We start from the raw sequence: 19,881 nt of genomic DNA, 5'->3' as shown, positions 1-19,881 counted from the left end.
TTTAATCCCACCCTCCTCTGGATGCTTATAGTGCTTTCTTTCTTTCTTTCTTTTCTTTTGGCCTTACCACTTGACATGCGGTGGGATCTTAGTTCCTTGACCAGGGATCAATCCGAACCTGTGCCCGTTGCATTGAGAGTGCAGATTCTTAATCACTGAACCACCATGGAAGCTCCTGTAGTGCTTTCAATCATACTGCGCTCTGGTCACCTAGATATTCCTTGAATGGATACCTTTATTGGTGTGTGTCTTGCCTCTTCTATTGGATCATGTTCTCCTTGGAGTCATGGTAGTCAGTGCTGTTGACTTTGAGATGTTCTTTCCCAAGGACCTTATATCTCATCCATCCTGGCCTCCTAGAATTTAGTAAAGAACACAGGACATTGAAGGTGCTCCATAGGTGTTTTTTAAGTGACAGACTTTGGTACTGAGCTCATGTGAAAGATGTACCCTCTCGGTAAGATTTGGAGCCTCAGAGATGCTTAGTTCCTACTTCTATCATCTCTTTTCTCAATCAGAATAATCTTATTAACTAAAGATTTAAAAAGGAAGAAAAAATTGCTAACAGATCTGAGAAAATCCTTTTGGAAGTATTTAAAGGATGTGTTAGCATTTATTGATTTTATTAATATTACTGGTACTCACTGCCATACCTTTGCATTCAGCAAACATCTATGGAGCATTTGCTATGATATGGGTTCTGTGCTGTGTCCTTGGGATTTTTAGATTATTAAAAACCTCTACCACTCATAGCTATGTGCTTCTGGGCAATACAAGTTCATTAAGCATGAACAAGGGTTTTAAACAGTCACAAAGCTTTCTTAGTGTGTTTCTAAAACAGAAAGCAGCTGGAGTTATCATTCTTAAACACATGTTATATTTTATGTGAAGAGTAAATTGAAAAGATCTGATAGTGACCAACTTTTAGATGCCAGGCACTGTGTTGTAGGTACATTAACTATGCAAAGAAAGTATTGGCACATATCAACATGATCAGCTTGTATTATTAAACATATATATTACTAATATGTGTTTTATTTTATTTAATTAGCCATCAAAGGTTTCTTCTACTTGGAGATGAGGGAATGAGTTTGCCTAGTTAACTTTCCACTTTAAGAACACAAATCTTATAATTTTGGAATATACTTTAAGCTACCTTTGTATTTATTGTATATCATCTAGGAGTGCTTGTCTCACTCACATTCTTTGTATTCACCTTCTCCACTAACAAAGACAGAAATATTACATATTGAAGCTTTATAAACAGATATTTATTGAATAGAAGAAACAAAATCCTCATGTATATTTATATTCCAAACTTCCTAAAAAAATTAAACATTTCTTATTGTATTCATCATTCTTTTGTTTTACATCTGTAAATATATTTAATGTTTCATTTTCTCTCTGGAGTACTATTTTGAACTAACAGGCTTTCATAGGTATAACTGACTTCAATTAACCATCAGATTATAATAATTATTTCTGATGGTGAAATTTTCACAGCTTGGTGGTGCTAGATATTTTAGTTAGAATCTTTTGCCTTTTAAGTAATGTTCCAAAATGAGTCTTAGCTCCACCCATAATTTCTTCTGTAATATGTAATAAATCTGTAATATGGAGTGAATAAAATTATATTCGGTGTTTTCCTCTGTGAATCATTGAATATAATTTTAAGAGTTGATTACACTCCTATCACCATGACTGTGACTCACTGTAATTACCCTCCATCCCGTCTCATTTCTTAAAATTGTGCTGGTTATTTTCCATTGATGCTTATCTCCTCACTTGGCTAATTCATTTTTCCCCCTTCCCACTCATCTCTGTATATTTCCGGGGATTGATTTGTTTGAACTATATTAAAGGCTCCATTGAAACACACCACTAGGAGACTGGAGAGTTTGGGAGTCTGAGAGACAGTTTGGGGTGTTGGCATCCTCGCCTCTCCCTTTTCTCAGTGTTTCAGTTTGGAGAATGACCGCCTCCTTCTACACTGGAGTTTCTGCAGGTATTTTCTCCTCCGTGTTTTCCAGTCTCACCAGTATCACTATTTCCTCCCACTGTCTCTTCAACCAAAGGGATGGTGGTAACTCATTGCTAGTCTCTGAGTGCCTACACATCATTAGTGGGTTCTCTTAATTCGATCAAAGGTCATACATTTTCTTTACTCAAATCCTTTTGAGTGGAATTTTGTTTGCTTTAGGAACCCTAACTGATACAACAATTTTTTTTTTTTTTTGGCCATAAGTTTTACTCTTTATTTTTTAAAAATTCATTTATTTATTTTAATTGAAGGCTAATTACTTTTGAATATTGTGGTGGTTTTTGCCATACATTGACATGAATCAGCTCGGGTGTACATGTGCTTTGCTGCTGTCAAGGCTTGAGTTCTCAGCTTAAGAGCAGATAGGGTTCCTGTGCTGTCTGATGAGGCGCTGAAAAATGAGGATGCAGGCGCCTCCCTCTACTCCTGGAAACACTGGATGAACTTTAGTATATTGAATAACCAGTTTCTGAGCAACCACCTAATCACTCTGATTCTGAAATGAAAGATTAAAAACACAGCAGGATTCTTTCAATTTCAGACTCTCCTGGTTACTCTATTACTTTACGGCTCAATAGTAGTTTTTAATCTTAACTCTTCAGATAGGAAAGCAAAGCACCATTAAGATCTCACAGGTTGAAGATAAGGGATAACTAGTTTCTAAAATGAGATGATCGGGACAATCCACTAAAATGTTTAATTGCATTTATTTGCAAAACAACATCACCAAGTAATCTTAACTTCTCTCTGCCATCTCCATTTCTATTGCTTTGCTTTGTCAGCCCAAGTTCAAATCCCGCCTATAAAGGTGGTGGTGACTTCTCCCTTCTTTATCCTGTTTTGGTTACTCTCCTTGGAATGTGACAACTGGGAACTATTTGGCCCCTCTGGAGCAGGAAATTTGTGTTCCCTTCCACTTCAGAGTTCTCATTACTGTTTTCTTATTCTTCGTTTTGGATTAAATCAGATCCATCCTTAAATGCATGAAACGAGAAATGATCAAAACAGTGATTTTGATCATTTGTTTCTGAGAATGTTTATCAGAGTGACCAGACATTATCCTTTCCATTTCTCCTGTGGACTGACCATCGGCTCTTTTCCAAGGATGTGCCTGGGAAGAGCTAGCTTAGTCTTCTGAGAGGGCACGTGGGTTAATTTAACTTTTGTAGAATGTTTATGGTAGTACTGATTTGAATGACTGATATATTGGGATTATTTGTGATGGGAGCATCACCTAGCTTATCTTGATTGATCTATTTATTGTTATAAGAGAAAACTCCTGCTACAGACTCCCTAATTGTTCTTTCTTTCACATGTTTGTATTTGTGTTTAAAGGCTCCTTTAATGGAAACATACAGGCTATTTTTCTGGTGTCCACTTTCCCGAATTTGTTCTGCAATACAAAACAGGCCAAAACTCTTAAGCTAACACTAGGGGTTTTCTCAAATTTTTCTCCATTCTTTTTTCCTGTATGCCTCTTCTTGCTTATGTTTAAATACTTTAGCCTCCAATCAAGTTGGGCTTCTCACTGTTTGAAAGGCACATTCTGCCCTTCCTTTCTTCCGTGTGTAACGGAGTGATTCAGAACTGGCTTTTCAGAGTCAGACAAATTGGGTTCGAATTCTAACTTTAGCTCACAGCTCTCTTCAGCTCTGGAAAAACATGAGAAAATCATTCAGTCTTTCAGAGGTGGTTTCTTCTGTGAACAGGAGCTATGGTATCTTCCTTGCAGTATCAAGGTGAGGATTCATGAGAAAATTTGAAAGTTTGAAAAGTGTTTATTTAGCACAACAGTCGGAGAAGGCAATGGCACCCCACTCCAGTACTCTTGCCTGGAAAATCCCATGGACGGAGGAGCCTGGTAGGCTGCAGTCCATGGGGTCACTAAGAGTCGGACATGACTGAGCGACTTTACTTTCATTTTCACTTTGATGCATTGGAGAAGGAAATGGCAACCCACTCCAGTGTTCTTGCCTGGAGAATCCCAGGGACGGGGGAGCTTGGTGGGCTGCCGTCTATGGGGTCGCACAGAGTCAGACACGACTGAAGGGACTTAGCAGCAGCAGCACAGAGTTGGTTCGTGGTATGTTCTCAATACCTGGAAGTTTATCTATGACTTCATGCATTTCTTTTAGATGGAATCTCCTATTAGTGACCCTAACTCAGTCCTTCAAGGATAGGTTAAGTGCTTTGTCTGGCCACCTGTGTGTTTTTGTGTCCCACCTACAATTCATTCTTCATCTGTAGCAACTATATACCACCTCTTACCCTTGGCAATTCCAAAGTAATTATAGGTACCTCTTCTAGGTCTAATCTGACATACTTTACAGGTTATGATCTGACCAGTACCTTAATGTTTTGCATATACATCTTTTATCATGCGTTAGATTTCAAGCTTCTTGAGGGTAGAAATCAAGGCTATTTCTCAATTTTGTACATCCAACAATATCCCACACGGCCTGAAAACCACTCCAAGATGGAACTCAATAAAGCACTTTTGAATGAGTACTGAGTCGAAATTTATCACACTTGCCTTGGTCACATCATAGCCATTTCTCTTTTCTCTGGGTCCTTTGTTTCTGCTGAATGTTTCATTTATCATAAGAAGTTTAAGGAGGAAGAGACAAACTTTGGAGCACCACCGAGCTAGGTAATTACAAACACTGTGTAATTGAATTTTCATTTTAGTCCTTTGGGGCAGGTATTTGTTAGGTCACACATCCAGGCCCACACGTAGTAACTGGCAGAGATGGGTGTGTTGATTTCTAGAAGACATGCTGTTTTCTTTTATATGATATTTGTTTTTGTATCAGGCTTTGTAACAATTTTTACTTTTTCTCTAGCCCTAGGCCAGCTCATTTTCTGTTCTGACTCTATTAAATGGGATGGAGACATTTAAAAATATGGAGTCCTTAAACACATTGGGATTTCTTCTTTCAGACTCTGACAGAACTTTAAGGATTGAGACAGAGACACTCAGAATAAATGCTCATGGAAAATCAATTCTAAATGAGGATGTAGCAGTCCTGAAATGACCTTGAGAATCAGCTGGAAAATAGGTTTTTTTTTTTTTTTTTTTAAAATTTACACAGACTCCTCTCCAGGACCTTACAAAGAAATCTTACAGAGTGCACACAGTCAAAGGAAGATAATTTCTTCTAAGTCCATGGCTGAGGGGAGAAGAAAGGGCTCTTCTGCAGGTATCACCTCCCAGATCAGTATTTCTCTTGACAGCTAAGAGCTTCACTTGGAGTTTGAACAGATGGGGTGAGGAAAGACTGTGGGAGGTTGTAAGAGATGGAACATTGGGTAGGGGCAATGCCAGCTTATTATCCTTGGCCAGGAAGTGCAATTCATTGATTTTAGGACCTGGCCATAATTCAGGCTTGTTTCAGCCAAAATTAGCTCTACCTAGGATGCTAATTGGAGAAGAATGCATTATTTTCTTTGGATCAGATTCAACTTGATCCTCTTAGACAGGGCCTTGTGATTCTCAGGTCAGGATTTGGTTCCAATCTTCCCCCAAGCCTTAAAAACAGCCTTGCTACTCCCCGTTTGTTTCTCTTCCTTGCTTTCTCTGTGGGTGGGCTCTTGTCAATCCAGGTTTGATCTCAGTTCTTGTACAAACTGGCAAACTTTCCTTACCTTTGGAATTTCTGAGCCATACATGAGATAATTTCCAGGCAGAATTTATCTCCTATTCTTTTTTAAAAAAAAGATTTATTTTATTTTTTGGCCGTGCTGGGTCTTCATTGCCATATGCAGGCTTGCATACGTGTGCATATGTATGCAGGCTTGCACATCGTGGTGAGAGGGGGCTACTCTTCATTGCTCGCTTCGGTGGCTTTTCCTGTTATAGAGCGTGGGCTCTAGGCGCACAGGCTTCAGTAGTCGTGGCTCGCGGGCTCTAGAGCGCTGGCTCATTAGTTATGGCACCCAGGTTTAGTTGTTCTGTGGCCTGTGGGATCTTCCCAGACCAAAGATCAAACCTGTGTTCCTTGCATTGCAGAGTGGATTCTTAACCACTGGACCACCAGGGAAACCACTATCTCCTATTCTTATTCTCATAATCTTATGAGTACTTTTAAGGAGCATTTTTCTTTTCTAAAATCAACTTTTTATTTTTAAAAATTTATTTATTTTGGCCATACCACGTGGCATGTCAGATCTTAGTTTCCTGACCAGGGATTGAGCCCACGCTCCCTATATTGGAAGTGCAGAGTCTTAACCACTGGACTGCCAGAGAAGTCTCTACATTTTTCTCTTTAATTCAGCCTCTTGGGTTATATTCTTATACAGTTATCTCCCTCACCAGATTCCCTGATTAATATTCATATTCCATAAGGTCATACTACATAGATAGATACAGAGTATGGGAAAGACTGAGGGCAAGAGGAAAAGGGGGTGACAGAGGATGAGATGGTTGGATGGCATCACTGACTCAATGTACATGAATTTGAACAAACTCTGGGAGACAATGAAGGACAGGGAAGCCTGGTGTTCTGCAGTCCACGGGGTTGCAAAGAGTTGTATATGACTTAGCAACTGAACAACGATACAGATAGATATACACATGAGTATACATCTGTGTGTATATGTATGTGTATATATATTGATCTGTGACATATGTGTATACATATATACATGTATATAGTCTGTGATGTACATACACCAATAAATATTTGTCAACTTACATTATATTTATGGAAATAGCTCGTCTAATTGTAATAACAAATTATTATTTTTTGTAATAAATTCTTATTCAGCACTTACTATGCAGAAACTCTTCCAAGAACCTTTTGTGTGTTAACAATTTTAATCCTCATACCAGCCCTCTAAGGTTAATACTATTATTTTCATCCCTATCCTCAAGATGAAGAATCAGAGGCAGAGAGGTTAAGTAAATTGTCCATGGTCACACTAATGTAACCCAGGAAGTCTGTCTCCAGTGTCCATGCTCTTCACCGCTATTCTAGTTTGCTCCTGTGTATTACATTAATGGAAGGGAAGGGAAGTTAATCACATGTGTGCAAAACATTTCTGCAGAAATTTGTAGTACTGCTAGTTACAGGAACTTACATCTACACAAAAATACACATTTGTTCATTCATTCAATTGTTCATTCATTTGTCAACCAGTGAATATTTGCTGAGTATTATTCTAAGTATATATATGTTGAGTGTATGTTAAGTACATGGGACAGAAGTGTGTGTGTGTGGTGTGGGTGTGTGCATGTGTGTTAAAGGAAGCAGATATATTTTCTCTGTTCTGGAGTCAAGAACTTGTTGTTTATTTGCTGCTGCTGCTAAGTCGCTTCAGTCATGTCTGACTCTGTGTGACCCCATAGACGGCAGCCCACCAGGCTCTCCTGTCCCTGGGATTCTCCAGGCAAGAACATTGGAGTGGCTTGCCATTTCTTTCTCCAATGCATGAAAGTGAAAAGTGAAAGTGAAGTCGCTCAGTCATGTCAGACTCTTAGTGACCCCATGGACTGCAGCCTACCAGGCTCCTCTGTCCATGGGATTTTCCAGGCAAGAGTACTGGAGTGGGGTGCCATTGCCTTCTCCGTACTGTTTATTTAGAGAATCCCAAATTTTGCTTTTGGCTTATCCCTTGATTCTTTCATCCTCAGATATTTTTTTAAAAAGGAAAAGTAGAAGCAAGAAGGGAAGAGGAAACCATGAATAATTGAACTCATAAAATCCACTTACATAGTTGAATGTTGCACTGCAGGTGGCAATCACTTTGACAGGCTAACTTCCCATTCTAGTTTGATATACTCATACTCAGTTCCAAATTGTTTTCCTTGTGTGATTTACAACCTATCCCTAGCCATTGCTGATTGGACCAGAGGGAGACACAGAACCCCAAGTGAATCACTGGACAAGTGAATGAAGAGACACAGAGGTGTTGTATACTGAAGATGCTTACCTGAAAGTGACACGGAGTTGAGCCTCAGGTATTGGGCTGGGTCCCCATCAGACAAGGTAGCCGAGAAAGTAAGGAGTTGGTGCCAGAGAGAAGCAGTTCAGGGACAATACCCAGTCTCAGAGACAGAAAAAGGAGCTGAAATTTCCACGTTTCCCGCTCCACCTTTGTGAGATCTACCTCCGTTTGTTTAAGTCTTGGGTTTTCTTGAGATTCCTTGTTACATCTTCCCAAGAAAAATCTCAGGTGCTTTCAAAATAGTTTCAGTGGGTTTCTTTTCTTCCCAGACACAAAATGACCTTTGGCTTAGATGGGAACTGACTCTTGTTTCCTTCAGTGAGAAAACAAGACTCTTGAACCTGAGAATTAGGAGGTTGGTTCCATGCTGCTGTTGGCTCAGGTGTTCATCAGGTCTCTACTTCTCCTTGTGAAAACATAGATCACCACTATCTTTGCTTTCTTTTTGCTCCTGAGCACTGTGTAGAGATATTTGTCACTGTCTCTGAAGAGTGAGAAAGATGGAAATAACGTTGGGAAGTCCTATCCTTGTGGTTTCAGCTCTGGGGCAGGACCTGCCAATTTTGCTCATTGGTTATGATTTGGATGCATCCCGATTCTGCTCAGGGCTAAGGTATTGACTGTCCTCCAGAACTGACATAAACAAGTGGGAAAATCAATACAGACAATTAAAATAGTTTTAATAGAAGGTTAAATAGAAGCTCTAGAAATATCAGATGGAGTCACTCCTTGCTGGGTGGGTTTTGGGAATTTCTCTACCCCTTTAAAGTACTTGCTGATGCACAGAAAAATGAAAAGATTTTAGGGGCTGCCTGTTTGCTAGGCTGCCCTCAGTTATCTCATCTCTAAAGTAAGTGGGGGAATGGGTAATGGATTAGATGATCTGTAAGGGCCCTTTCAGCATTATGCTTGCCTATGAGTGGTGTCAGGGTCATCATAGCAAAGTCAGCAGTTTAAGTGCCCACAAAGGTGTGATGTAACAGATCTTTCTGCATATGTGGGATCTGCCCAACGGGGCCAGTAAATAATAAAGCACAAGTGGTTGTTATGGAGAAGTTCAGTTTGGGTGAAAAAATTCATTCTGTCATTTCTTGGATGGATTTTCCAACAAAATAAAATTTCCACTGTGGGTGCAGCCAAATGTGGGGACTTGCTCAGTCAGTCAGTTCAGTCACTCGGTTATGTCCAACTCTTTGTGACCCCATGGACTGCAGCGTGCCAGGCTTCCCTGTCCATCACCAACTTCTGAAGCTTACTCAAACCCATGTCCATCATGTTGGTGATGCCATCCAGCCATCTCATCCTCTGTCATCCCCTTCTCCTCCTGCCTTCAATCTTCCCAGCTTGAAGGTCTTTTCCAATGATTCAGTGCTTTGCATCAGGTGATCAAAGTATTGGTTTCAGCTTTAGCCTCAGTCTTTCCAATGAATATTCAGGGCTGATTTCCTTTAGGATTGACTGGGTGGATCTCCTTGCAGTCCAAGGGACTCTCAAGAGTCTTCTCCAACACCATAGTTCAAAAGCATAAATTCTTCAGTGCTCAGTTCTCTTTGTTTTTTTTTTTTTTTTTAGACAACCCTTTCCCCCCTCCCTCCAACTGAAACTAACACAAAACAGAAATCAATGAAAGAGATACAAGTAGAAGAGTTCTGTTGGAAGCAGGACAGGCTAAATATTGGAGTAGTGGTCAGAAGTAGAGACTGGAGTCAGAAGACCCAAGTTCAAATGCCAGCTCCCCCCCTCACCAGTCCACCAGAACCCAGTATGAAAAGCACTATACGGGGTGGTCTCAGAGGCCTCCTCACTTTACATGTTGTGATTTTTAACATTTATCACACAGAAAATAGACACATAACTTCAGGGTAGATTTTAATTTATTGTTTATATGGTGTTACTTTATTTTTTATTTATATAAGTGTTTATTTATTATTGCTTGTTTATTTGGCTGCACTGGGTCTTAGTTGCAGCACACGGAATCTTTCAGTTGCAGCGTTCGGAATCTTTTGTTGTGGCATGTGGGATCTAGTCAGTTCTCTTTGTAGTCCAGCTCTCACATCCATACGTGACTATTGGAAAAACCATAGCTTTGACTACACGGACCTTTGTTGGTAAGGTAATGTCTGTGCTTTTCAATATGCTGTCTAGATTGGTCATAGCTTTTCTTCCAAGGAGCAAGCATCTCTTAATCCCATGGCTGCAGTCACCATCTGCCGTCATTTTGGAGCCCTCCAAAATAAAATCTCTCACTGTTCCCACTGTTTCCCCAACTATTTGCCATGAAGTGATGGGACCGGATGCCATGATCTTAGTTTTCTGAATGTTGAGTTTTAAGCCAACTTTTTCACTCTCCTCTTTCACTTTCATCAAGAGGCTCTTTAGTTCTCCTTTGCTTTCTGCCATAAGGGTGGTGTCATCTGTGTATCTGAGGTTACTGATACTAGAAGAGATTAAAATTTAAGCCTGTGATGGGGAGTGGGGGAGACACTAAATAAAAAGGGCTTTCCCGATGGCTCAGCAGTTAAAGCATCTGCTGGCGATGCAGGAGACACAGGAGACACAGGCTCAATCCCTGGGTGCGAAAGAAACTCTGGAGGAGGAAATGGCAGCCCACTCCAGTGTTCTTGCCTGGAGAGTTCCATGGACAGAGGAGACTGATGGGCTACAGTCCATGGGGTCACAAAGAATCGGACATGACCAAGCACATGACATATAACATGAATCTAAAGCTTTTTGTGTAAAAGGTGCTTGGTACAGCCAAGCTCTTTTCCCCTCCCATTTTCATCCATCTTTAGTTTTCTAAGACTCTTGTCACATGCTGGATGGTTTAAACTGTCTCCCCAAGAAAATAGCAAAACTCATTCCTAGTTTAATTAAACTCATTCCTTTCCAGTGCCAAGAAAACACAATGAAGCAGGATAAAGGGGATTTGGGGTAGAATAATTCAAGCGCTTTCAGAAACAGGATTCCTTATTAGGAAATGCTTGCTTACTGATACAGAAAACAGAATCCACAGGTAGTCTGAGGACACATGAAACACCAGGTTGGGGAAAAGGAAGTGAAAGCCAGTCTAAGCTAAGATGAAATAATGACATTTTTCATTTAATTCAGGGTGATCTTATAGTAGAATCAATCTCATTGTGTTGTGTGTTTAGGAGTGCAGTAAAAGTTTCAACAGTAAAATGTTCTAGGGCAAAATAATTAAAAAACACTTCATGAGAACTATGCCTTAGCATTATCACTCAGAAAATACATAAAGATAATTTCTGCTTTTCAGGAAATAATCTGTGTATTTTGGAGGAAGGGTTGGTGATGGTCCCAATTTTGGAAACCACAGGAGAAAATATAAGGGGGAAACTGAAGAGTGCAGAGATAAAATTTACATGGCTCTTACCTGTTTCCTCTCCTTGGCAGCAATTAGCTTGATATCCAGCTGTCATTCATCTTTTGCAACAAAGTTAAATAGGAAACTGGCCTCTCAGGGCATTGAGGACTCACCTTGTCAAGACCTCATAGTCGTGGATTTGATTTTGACTTTTACAAATAACTGAGGTTGGAGTAGTGGTAATGCATGGATGAGAGCTCATGAAAACATATATCGAACAAAAGACTCATGCTTTTCTATGCATAGAGTTTTACCTTCTTCAAAGTCCCACCCTCTGAATCCTATTTAATGCTTAAAATAACCTTGCAAGGCAGAAATTAATTTCACCATTTTTAGATGAAGAAACAGAGGCCCAGAATGTAAGTGATTTTCTCCAAGTGATCTGGCTAAGTAGGAACTTAAAATTTCCACAGCCAAATTCAGTTTTCTTCTTCCACAACACCTGCCTCTATTGATTAGAACTTCTCCAAGGGCTCTGAGGCTGACACTTACTGGGAAAATCATTATATTGAGAAAACTTTGTCCTGCACCCAGCTGCTCTTCTCATTTTCTGCTACTAGGCCAGTAAACAGTCTTGAAGGATCTGTTTCAGTAGTTTTCTAACTTGAGGAGGCAAAAGAATCACTGAGCATCTTTTAAAAATGCAAATTACTGGGTCTCATCTCCATAAATTCTGAGAGGGTAGGTCTGGAGAAAGGCCAGGGAATCTGCATTTTAATAAGCACTGAAGATGCTTCTTTTCCAGTGAGGGACCACTTACACAGTTCTACTTATTTTTCTCCTTAATGCTGCAGTAATAAGTGGAGATCTAGATAATTTGCTTTTCACTTGTCTTCATCCCTGAATTCGTAATACTTTAAGTTCTCTCAATACCCCCAAAAGGTTCTTCCTGAAATGAAGTCTCTGCCACTGAATTTTGCAGCTTTTTGAAAACAATTGGATGTGATCAAAAGTTTTCTTAGTCTCATTTGCCCTGGACAATCCCATCATGCAGGGTTCAGGTTTCACATATTGTGATGACACAGATCTAAAGAAATCTTTTAACGATCAACTGCTTCTAGTCTGAGCAGTCTGGAGCCTGGGGTATAAGTATTCAAAATTTAGAATTATACAGTATGGTTTTCAACAACTGCTCTACCACTTGAGCTGTGGGAATCTAGTAATCAATTTAATTTGTCTGAGCCTTGGTTTCCTGATCTGTGTCATGAGGATAATGACATCTGTCTCATAGGATTGTTATGGAAATTTAAACAGATGAAGTATATTGAGTTTATACACTACAAACACTGTAGACACGCCTGCTGATTTCCTGGGTATTGGCTCCAAACCAGAGTATTATCTGTCATTGGCTTTTTTCAGAAGGGTAACTTGGCAGTTACTGGAGTTGGGGGGCCGAAACAAAACTGGGTTGCAGAGACTGATTTTGTCCAATGACCTGATCAATATGCCCTCAGTGCGGCCCCCTAACCCCTCCCCTGCTCCGGTCAGGTTTCTATATCCACAAGCCCAGTGAGCGGATGGTTTTAGGACAGATGGGAGACGAGCCACTGAAAAGACTAACATGGTACCTGCCCTAAGCCTGCTGTGTGGACTATGCCCGGTCCTTGGGCAGAGAGCAGGCGGTGTGTTCCAGACAGAGATAGGCACAGTCCAGAGTTTTAGAGGGGACGTCCTCATTTGTGCAGTGAGGTTAGTGTGAATGGATTAACACAGTGAGGGCTGAGCTGGTTACCTCGGAAACTGTAGCTTTGGGAACAAGAAAATACCTTAGGAAGTAAAGCAGGATTTAGTTCTTTTCACCAGCAGCCGTAGAAGCAGAGTTGCTGCCCTTGAAAGACCTGTGGGCAGAGGAAAAGAGTGAAGGGGGAGAAATGTCAACATTTATGAGTCACCTTTAAGGATCCTGAGAAATAGCTGGGGAGACATGGGGAGTGATGCCTAGTCCTCAGTTACTGGTGTTGTGTAGATGAGCTTCTCCAGGTTCAGTTCTAGCTTGGATTTTCTCCCTAATCTAAATTCTCACTCAAGTAGATATCTTCCTATACGCTGGTGAGATTCCAAAATACATAGCTCTGGCTGAGGTCTGTCATCCCAGCTCCAAACAGGTGGGTATATACTTTGCTGCTCAACAGCTCCTCTTGATGTCTCTCTGGGGATCTCAAACTCCTGTCTCCAAAAGCATCATACATCAACAATGCAACTTGATGCTACCCTTGTATTTCTTAGGTCAGTTTATGGTCCTGCCACCACTCCGCTATACCAGTCAGCCCCCTTCTTCTGTCACCATTTTTATCCCATCCATAATCAAGCACTGTCAGTTTTACTCCTAAATATTCATGATTCAGTCTATATTTCTCCATCCCATCCATTACTATAGTTAAAGCTACTACTGTATGTTTCAAATGAATGGTTCATTAGCATATTCCTCGGGTTGCCCATATCTCCTTTTGCCTTCCTCATTCTACCTCTATCTTGAATGGTTGCCAGAAAGATCTTTTAAAAAGGCACATCTTAGGTGTCATTGTGTAGCTTAAACCTCTTCAATGCTCCAGCATTGTTCTGAAGGTGAAGACTATGCTTGTTAACATGGCTGATATAGCCGTGCAGGTGGGGACCGTGTCAACTCTGTTGACATGTTCCCTCTCTGTCTGCTCCAGCCAGCAGGGTCTTTCTTTAGTTGTGCGGAGGTGCCCAGCTCATTCCCAACTCAGGGGTGTTTCATCTGTGTTCTGCTGCTGCCAGAGACTGTTCTTTTTCCTCTTCATCTAGCTAACACCATGGTTTATGTGCCAATCAGAGAATTCTGGCAAGGTATTAAAAACAAACCAAAAACCCTTCTCTAGGCTAAATTCCCTTAGCATCCCACATTTTCCTATCATACCACATTTATCTAAATCTTTCTCTAAAGTGTGACCTCTTTTGTGTGTTTAGGGAAACTGTGTCTATCCCATTCACTTTCATGTGAATGAAAGCACCGGTGGGTGCTTAGCACAGAGGACATAATACCTAACAGATAGTCAGTATTCATTCAATGATTGGATAAAAATGAAATCCTGAGACCATTTCTTTCTAAGTCTGTCATAGAACTCTCATTTTCAGTAGGATTCTACTTAGTGACTTGTCGAACCTCCATGTTAATGGGCCAGACTGACACATATGCCAGGCACCTAGCGTAGTTAACTGAAGAACTGCATTTCTTTCTTTCCTCTAAGAGCAATTACTGACTGCTAAATATTCAAACATACATTGAAAAAGCAGCTCATTACATTATGTTAAGAAATAAATTACTATTTCTAATTGCGTCTAGTAGTTAATTACTTCTAATTATTAGTCTGAGTAATAAATTACTGCCTCTGATTATGTTGTGGCACAGTTGGAGCATTCAAAAATGCAATTTTCACAGTTGTTTACATCAGAATATGTTTATGGAATTGTACAGCCATAATTGCCCCCAAATCATGGTAGCAAAAAATAATAAACATTTGATAAATTCATTTGAAACATGTCACTTCCTTGTCAGCTTATTTAAGAGATCAAGTATTAAAATGAAACAACAATGCTTGACTTTTTCAGTCTCTCCAGGGGATAACACTATGTTAAAATTAGGATTTTTGCTTTGTTTTGGTTGAATAAGAACTAAATTAGAATTTCTTTTGTTACTTAAGACAATAAGAAAAATAACCAGGACTCTAATAGTGTTAAAAATTAGGATTCACAGCCAGCATACAACTCATAAGAAGAAATAAATTATGTCTACTTAAAGGGAAATTGTAACAAAGAATAAAAGCTCCATAAGTATTTTATTGAGTTATAGCGTAGCCAACATACACACTCTGAAATGTAGAACTTTAGGACTTCCAAACCCCTGGCTTGAATCTTTCACTTCACTTACCAGTTTCTCAGGTCAATGACAAAAGTAGATACTTTATGGCAAGCTGTGAGCTGATTAAAAAAAAATGCCTCCTACTGTTTGATACAACCACATAACATCACTCTATTTCTCCCTGTGGGATTCTGTCATCATCCCCTGTGCACTGGACAGACTCTTAAGATGCCCAAGATCTTTATCTCCTGGGGATGCCCTTGTGTGATTCCTTCCCCTTGAATGTGGGTAGGACCTGTGACTTGTTTCTAACCAATCACATATGGCTGAGATGATGCAATTATATGATCAACTATTTAGGATTATAGGGCCCGTCTTGCTGGAGTCTCTGTCTCCCTTACCGACTTTGAAGAAGCAGCCACCATGTTGAAGAACCCTAATAGAGCAAAGAGCTAGGAACAGCCTCGAGGAGCTGAGGGTGATTCCCACCAACAATCAGGAAGAAACTGAAGTTCTCAGTCCTACAAACATAAGGTTTGAATTGTGCCAACAGTCTACACAAGCTAGGAAACAGATCTCTCCCAGTTGAGCCTCAGATAAGATGGCAGCTCTGGCTGATACCCTAATTGCATCCTTGAGAGCCCTAAAATGATCTCCCGGCAACATTTCGTAAGCAAAAATATAAAGTTTTTGATCTGGTTAGGCACCAAACCAGAATGAACATGTTGGACCTTTCTATTGACCACGAGCACCAGAGGCTACCATTTCTTCTCCTCTCTGGTTTGTAGTTAGCTATGACAGCAGAAGTTAAGAAGGGTTATAAGTAGAGGAGTGACATAGTCTGCCTTGAGTTTTAAAATAGCACTTTGCTGTTTGGGTTGAGAATAGACTGTGGGGAGGCAAAGTCGAAAACAGGGAGGCAGAAGGTTACTATGATTGTCCAAGAAAGTGACGGTCTAATGTGGTATAGAAGAGGGAGTGAGAGTTGGAATTTAGACTCAGTTTAATGGTAGAGCCAGTGAGATTTGCTGCCGAATTAGATGGGGATGTGGGTGGGGAAAGGATAAGAAACAGGAAGGAAGAGAGAGAAAGACAGAGAGGTATTTTAGATTTTGGTTGGAGCTGGTGGAAGGACAGAGGTCCTGTTTGCTGAAATGGGGAAAACTCCTGGAAAGCTGAATTGAAGAGGAAGATAAGGAGTTGAAATTTGTCCATGTGAAGTTGAGATGCCTGTTAATGCTCATGTTCAACAGTAAGTGGAAAAAGCGAGTCTGGCTCTCAGGGGCAGATCTGGTGGAGGTGCATTTTTGGAAGTTGTCATGTATAGTTAGACGATGTTTAACTCAGACTTGATAAGATCTCCGAGGGACTGGAGATGAGAGAGAGGTGATGCTGGCTCTGGGTTGGGGAGAAGCAGTGCTAAGAAGAGGTTGAATTACAACCAGAGTTAATGGTGGGGAGAAAAAAAGTGTTGGAGTTGACTCAGGTTTTTCAATGAACGAAGTGGAAGAAAGGAGTTGACAGGTACTGGGATGGGGCTGATGAGAGGAGGAGCAGGTGTGGGAGACAATCAGAAATTTGATTTTCTTTTCATTAGGGTGGGGGTGACAGCTATGTGTAATTCCTTCCCCCTGTGATTCCTCCTTCCTGAGAAGATGCAGAGGGTAGTTGTGAGGGAGCAAAGCTGAATGGCAGGGTGCTAGATAAAGCGCTTCATGACACAGAGTTCACCCTCTTTTCAGTTTGGAGGGAAGTTAAAGGTCACCTCTTTGTCTGCAAGGGCCTCCCAGGGCAATGCAGAGGCCATCATTTCCCTCTTATCTTTCACCCACCAGCAAGCCTACAATCTTCAATTTGAGATGCAAACAAGTGAAGTTCAAAGAAAGACAGGCGAGCCCTTTCCTGCAACAGAGAACATATGGCGTGCAAAAGGCAAACATATTTACTATCTAGTCCTTCCTTTTCAGAAGTTTGCCAACCTCTTACCTAAGCATAACTAGTACATCTGAATTCAAGCTGTTTACCCTAAAAATTTTCCAAGAGATATGTGCGTGTATATAAAAACATATATATATTTGCTTTTATATAATATAAATATAAATATATATATATATACATACGCACACAGAGAATGGTTATTTGATTTCATAGTCAAACTACAAACTCCAGGGCAACAGAAGAGATAAGACACCAGAGTTAGAATTCACTGAGTTCTAAGTATTTTTGAGTGGAGAAAAGTTACAGCATTACTTTATAGAAATGAGATTTATTTGTGCTGGTGCTGTTTTTGAGAATTTGGGCTCTATCTTAATATGTACACCTGTATTCCTACAAAGTCCTTCTCCTCTACAGAGTTTGCTGACAGTTTCAAACATACTTCTTTGAAATATCTGTGTTAGAGACATGGTATGTTTGTGCTAGATTGCTAGGTCTTGAAAATATGAAACCTTAAAAGAATAGAGCTGAAGATGTCATCAATTACAAAATAATACATTGGTCTCAGTATGCATATGTATGTGTGTGTGTGTGTGTGTGTGTGTTTGTGTGTGTGTGTGGCAGGGTACAGAGAAAAACTGGGAACAGTTGGGTAAAGGCAAAACCCAGCTGGCTTAACTATTTTGGGAACTGGAGACATCTAATACATCCAAACTTTGGGAAACACTATATGACAATTTGTTGGAACATGAAAAAGAGAGAAAACTCACAGTGGGGTATTATGTTCAAAATAGAATTACTGTCATCATCATGATGACCTCAGCACTGGTGACCCTTTGAACAAATCTGACCTATGGGTCGTCTTGAGTCCCCTACATTTGTTCTTTAAGGACAGACACACCTTGGTCCTTGTCATTTCTTGGAACTGCTTGACATGTGCATGATGAATAATAATCAGTCCAAGCTGTGCAAATATGGGAGTTGCTTCCTGGGGGCCAGTGAGCACCCTGTCTTGCAGAGTGTTGATGCAGGGGGTGGGCAGTTCCTCATCAAAGATGCTAGAAATGTCACTTGACCTATAGTTGGTGCTAAAAAATGTTCACTGAATGATAAAACCAAAGGAGTTAGATTAGAGAACTTCCAAATTTTATTCAAGCCAACTCTCTGATCCTAAGCTCAGTGAACACTTTTATAGCACATTCGTTTCTTTTCTAGGCATACAGATGGCATTTCTCAGCCTCTCCTGAACCCAAAGAGATCTTTCTCGTTCTCTCTTTTCTCATGAATACCAGAAGGCCAATGCTGAAGATCTTGATGTTACAGATGAAAGGAACCTGGATCCCTGATTTACTTTTAGGAGGAAGTAAGTCCAGCAGTGTTGCCCACTTACTTTGGACTGTGATGTGAACAGAAAATAAAATTTTTATTTTGTTAATGCACTCAGATTGGGTTTTTTTTTTTTTTGTGGTAACAATAGTGTTATTTTCTACTTTGATGCATTTGTATTACATGACTAATTAGATAAAAACAATCAAATTCAGGAAAAGGAACACCTTACGTTGAAAAATTACTTTCTATAGAGTAGTGGAAATGAATGAACTAAAGCCACATGTATACAAACAGAAACATAATGTTGGGTAAAACATTTACATTATGTAAATTATACATGAATACATACCATATGATGCCATTTATATAAAGCACAAATATACACAAGACTAAGCAATGTATTGTTTAGTAATACAAATATGTGGCCAAGTTGAAAAGCAAAGCAAAATGCAGGACGGTATTAAACTAGGAGAGAGTAGGCAGAGGAATTTTAGGAGGAAGGGTAACAAAGGAATTTAAAACTCTAAGCAGTATTCAATTTCTTAAATTTAGTTGGAAGTATTTATTTAATCTCTATAATATATATATCATACATATTATTTTGTACATATGAAAATATTACGGTGGTGTCAAAACATGTTAGATGGTGCACATCTAACTTGTCAATTCAATCACATATGTAAGGACTTCCCTGGTGGTCTACTGGTAAAGAATCCTTCTGTCAATGCAGGGACAGGGGTTGGATCTCTGGTCTGGGAAGATCCCGTATGTTGAGAAGCACCTAAGCCCATGTGCCACGACTACTGAGCCCATGCTCCGGAGTCTGTGCTCCACAACACACACCACAATTTAGAAGCTCACACACTGCAACTAGAGAGTAAACCTAGCCTGCCACAATGAGGGAAAGCCCGTGCTGAGCAATGAAGAATCAGCACAGTCAAAAACAAACAAGCAAGCAAATGCTTAAAAGCTATTATATGTATATTGGATATTATTCAATTATACATAATTATATACCATACATTCAATTATGGTTGGCACAAAAATACTTGATTTTGTGCTGTGTATTACTGCACACACTGCAAATTTATAGACACTTCTTACTGCCAAAGCTATCTGCAGAACCTTGAATCTGGGTGATTTAAAGTATCTTCAAAGATAATTTTGATTAAATGCACAAGTTTACTTAATCTCTCACAGTGGAACCCAAACTTTTGATAAGATGCTACTTTGATGCTACCTTGTTGAATGACACGGATCACACTAAGGAAGTGTTTCCCAAACTGAGATCTCCAGATCTCTACAGGTATACAAGCTAGTTTTGGAACGTTGAAATCTTGGGAGTAATCGTTCATTTGCTCGCAGTCAGGATACCTAAGCCAACAGGTCACTGTCTATTTTAGCCTAGAATTAAACTTAGTCTGG

The 19,881-nt window shown here is 39.9% G+C and overlaps 1 long non-coding RNA gene across 1 annotated transcript in view; it reads left to right on the top strand.

Annotated features, from left to right (window-relative positions):
* LOC139038382 (uncharacterized) overlaps window positions 1-18,560 on the top strand; it is a 71,278-nt gene extending 52,718 nt beyond the window's left edge. The window contains exon 3 of the long non-coding RNA XR_011491350.1: window positions 18,343-18,560. This is a non-coding gene — a long non-coding RNA (uncharacterized lncRNA). The remainder of the gene's footprint in view (window positions 1-18,342) is intronic.
* The last annotated feature ends 1,321 nt before the right edge of the window (window positions 18,561-19,881 follow it).

This window comes from Odocoileus virginianus, chromosome 15, assembly GCF_023699985.2.
Source record: "Odocoileus virginianus isolate 20LAN1187 ecotype Illinois chromosome 15, Ovbor_1.2, whole genome shotgun sequence".
NCBI classification, from domain to species: Eukaryota; Metazoa; Chordata; class Mammalia; order Artiodactyla; family Cervidae; genus Odocoileus; species Odocoileus virginianus.
Note: the sequence above shows the minus strand (reverse complement) of the source record. Positions and strands in the feature narration are given on the sequence as shown.